Source organism: Callorhinus ursinus, unplaced genomic scaffold (genome assembly GCF_003265705.2).
Source record: "Callorhinus ursinus isolate GAN/ISIS: 27379988/994484 unplaced genomic scaffold, GSC_fseal_2.0 scaffold5, whole genome shotgun sequence".
NCBI lineage: Eukaryota > Metazoa > Chordata > Mammalia > Carnivora > Otariidae > Callorhinus > Callorhinus ursinus.
The window spans coordinates 24,401,298-24,405,480 of NW_027397067.1; positions in this window are offsets into that span (position 1 = coordinate 24,401,298).

Consider the following 4,183-nt stretch of genomic DNA (forward strand, 5'->3'; position numbering starts at 1 on the left):
GGGACTCTTCAGTTCCTCAAACACACCAAGCTTGTTTCTGCCTTTGGAATGTGTCTTAGCTGTTAGTCTTCTCTTTGGAATGTTCTTCCCTCTGACTTAAATGTCCAGCTTTCTTTTTTTTTAAATTCAGATATCATCTTACATACTTGTCCTTTCCTTAGAGAAGCCTTTCCTATTTTATCAAAAAAGCCACCCAGTCACTGGTTTTTCTATCACTCTGTTATCTATCTTTGCAAAACACTTAGCACTATTGGAGATTTTGACCTTTAGTGATTGATTGATTGTTCTGTGTTTATTGTTAGCAGTAATGCCTTAAATGTAGGCAGGAGTTTCCCTTGTCTTGAACCCTTTGCTATAAGGATCCCACTCTGACCCTCCTAGAATTGTACCCCATCCCATATACCCAGGGATCCATGAAGGCCAAAATACATGTTCGCTTGGAATCTATACCACCTTTTCCTCAGTTTTAGGACCATACTAGGGGTAACTGGCACTCTAGAGTTCTCTGTCCAAGCTGCTTTGTGCCAGATTTTGAGACCTGCATAGATCTCATTCCTGGGCACCTTTTCCTAAGAGTGAACTGTATTGCCTGTGTATACATTTTGAGGCCTGAGGGATGGCCAGCCAAGGGGTGTGTGTGGCAAATGTGCATGAAATTTCACACACTATCTGGGGAGTCCAAACAGGTGTGCTCAAGGCCCTCTGTAACATGGTCAGAGTTGGGGATGGAAGAGAAAGGGAATATGAGCTAAGGGCTGGATTTCTACAATTTGAGGAAGCAAAAAATTCTAAATTTGAATGTAGACTTCTAACTTGTTATGAAGGCATATCTATCAAGGTAGGATAGAAAATATTTTATCTTATAATTTGTCAATTGTTATAACTTGCTTGAATTATGATTTTTTAATTATTTATGCATATAGTATGTATGTTTGCATTTGTACTCTTGCCCTGAGTACTGCAAATGTTAAGGGGTAGGACTGAACGTCTGTATCTCACTAGATGTCACAAGAAATGGATCTTGTCCATCTTGCTCACTGCTACATCCCCCAAACCCAAAAGAGTTCCTACATGTGGTAGGTGTGCAATAGATACTCACTGAAGAAAAGTGAAATCACCCTCCATGTGTCTTTTCTCTTGAAAAGAGTTTTATCTCTTGAAGTTTCTTTGGTCTGAAATTAATATTGCTACTCCTTTATTTTTGTTAATATTTGCCTCATGCCTTTTTCTGTTCTTTTATTTTTAGTCCTAAGACATGTTGTTATAACAGCATTTGGCTGGATTAGAAAAAAAAAGTAACCAGTCTCTGCCTTTTAATAAGTATTTAACCCTTTCACATTTATTGTGATTGTGTATATGTTTGGATTTATTCTGGCGTTCTTAATTTCTACTTCGCTTTAGTTTTTTTCTCTCCCCTCCCCTGGCCTCTTCCTTATATTCCATTTTTCAACTTTTGGGTGAAGATTGAGTTTTCTAGGTTCCATTCCTCTATTTCCATTGGTTTGGAAGTGAACTATCATCTGTCTTCTCGTAATTAATTTAAGATTTTTATCACTTACATATAAGCATGTTTTTGTATGGATATCTGGAATTAATATCTACATTCTTTTCCTAAACCAGATAAGAACCAGAGCCCACTTTTATTTCTTTTCAGCTGTCCCAAATATTCCTGCTACGGTCTCACTCTTCTCTCTTTCCCCAGCCACTATTTTCCGTGTCAAGTTCATTTGGAATTGTCACCTAACAGAAAAGGTTTTTAGTGTTTCACCACCATTTTGAATATGTCACTTCTTTCTCTTGGATTAGGTTTGTTTGGTTTTGGTCAGGGCTGATTTTCTTGTATTTCAGATAATGTGGATGGAAAACTTCCTAAATCCTTGCATGTCTGCAATATCTTTATTAATGATACTGTAAGTGTATATAGAATTTCAAAATCATAATTATTTTACTACATAAATTGAAAATACTGCTTCAGTGTATTTTCACATCCGTTGTTATCTATGAGAAAACTAATGACAATCTGATTCTTATTTCTTTGTAGAAGATCTCCACCCCAGCCACTGAATTTCATTTTTGTCTAGGTGTTTGTCTATTTTCACTCATCTTGCTAGACATTTCTTGAACCCATTTACTCAGAATTTTTATCTTTCCTGGAAATCTTTTTTTTTCTGTTACTCTGTATGTCTTTATTCTTCCTTTTTGGAATTCCTATTAGGCAGATGCTGGAAATTTTTAACTTTTTTTTTTCATATTCACTATTTTTCCTTTTTGAACTGTGTTTTATCTCAGTTGTATCTTCTAAATAACCATTCTTAGTTATATCTTTCCTGTTATTCATATTTACCGAGTTAAAAATTTTTAATAATCATAGTCTTCCTTTCCAAGGTTCCTAGTTTTTGTTAAAAAGATAACCTGTTTTAGTTTAAAGGAAACATTACCCTCTCTTAGTCCTCTGAGAATTGTTAACTATATGTATCATATGTGCTTTTGTTAAAGTCTCATTTGTTTGTTCCATTACCTTTGTTTCTTTGGGTGTTTATCCATATGATGACTGTGGTGCCTTTCATTCAGAGGATTACTTTTCCTTAAATATTTGCTGAGTTTGCATGCTCATCTGAAATTTGAGCTCCTATGTTAGTCTGTCTCTGCAATATCTGATTACCTGGCCTGTTTCTAGGATTCCAAGCAGAGATGTAGCCTGTGGCCCCTTGGGTGATGGAAGCTTCCCCTTCCTTCTTGGTGACAGTGAGGACTGTCTTAAGTTCCCAGTACAAGGAATTATATCTTCCTGGTTATGCACTGCTCTTATCTTCGGGTAGAAGCCTTTATTAAACCTGCATGGCACAAGGAGAGTGACAAAGTATTCAAACTTCTCGGATGCCTTTACCTTAACCAATCAACCTTTGGTTGACCCTGGATGTTCTCCTGCTCTATTCATCTACAGCTTGGAGCCCAAAGACCCTCTCACCCTCTTCATCACTTCTCTAATTTCTCATTTGGCTATTATTTCTTCCTTAAATATGAATTAATCCCCCTTTAATTTTTGAGGAATTTCTTTCATTTCTGGTTTATTGAGGGCACCAAGTCTTAATTTCTTTTTTTAAACTGAAGTATAGTTAACACACAACATTGCATTCGTTTCAGGTATACAACATAGTGATTGGACAAGTCTGTTCATTACACTCTGCTCACCACAAGTGTAGCTACCATCTGTCACCATGTGACACTATCATAATATCATTGACTATATTCATTATGTCGTTCCTTTTATCACCATGACTTACTCATTCCATAACTGTATCTCCCACTCCCCTTCACCCGTTTTGCTCACCTCCCCACCCCTTCTCCTCTGCCAACCATCAGTTTGTTCTCTGTATTTGAGTTTCTGCTTTTTGTATGTTTGTTCATTTTGTTTTTTAGAGTCCACATATAAGTGAAATCATGTGGTATCTGTCTTTTTCTGTCTGATTTGTTTTACTTCACATAATACCCTCTAGGTCCATCTGTGTTAATGCAGATGGCAAGATCTCATCCTTTTTCATGGCTAATACTGCACTATATATATCTCACACTTTTTTTATCCATTTATTTATCAATGGACAGTTGGGTTCTTTCATTTCTTGGCTATTGTAAATAATGCTGCTATAAACATAGGGCTGCATATATCTTTTTGAATTAGTGTTTTTGTTTTCTTTGGTTAAATAGTCAGAGTGCAATTACTAGATCATATGGTATTTCTATTTTTAATTTTTTGAAGAACCCCCATACTGTTTTCCACAGCAGCCGTACCAATTTACATTCCCACAACCAGTGCATGAGAGTTCCCTTTTCTCCACATGCTTGTCAACACTTGTTATTTCTTATTTTTTTTCACTTCTAGACACTCTGATGGGTGTCAGGTGGTATCTCATTCTGATTTTGATTTGCATTTCCCTGATGATTAGTGATGTTGAGCACCTCTTAATGTGTCTGTTGGCCAACTTCTTTTTTGGAAAAATGTCTCTTCAGGCCTTCTGCCCATTTTTAAATCGAATTGTTTTTCTTTGGTGTTGAATTGTATATGTTCTTTGTATATTTTGGATATTAACCCCTTATCAGATATATTATTTGTGAATATCTCCTCCCATTCAGTAGGTTGCCTTTCATTTTGTTGATGATTTCCTTCACATATGTGAAGGAAAGA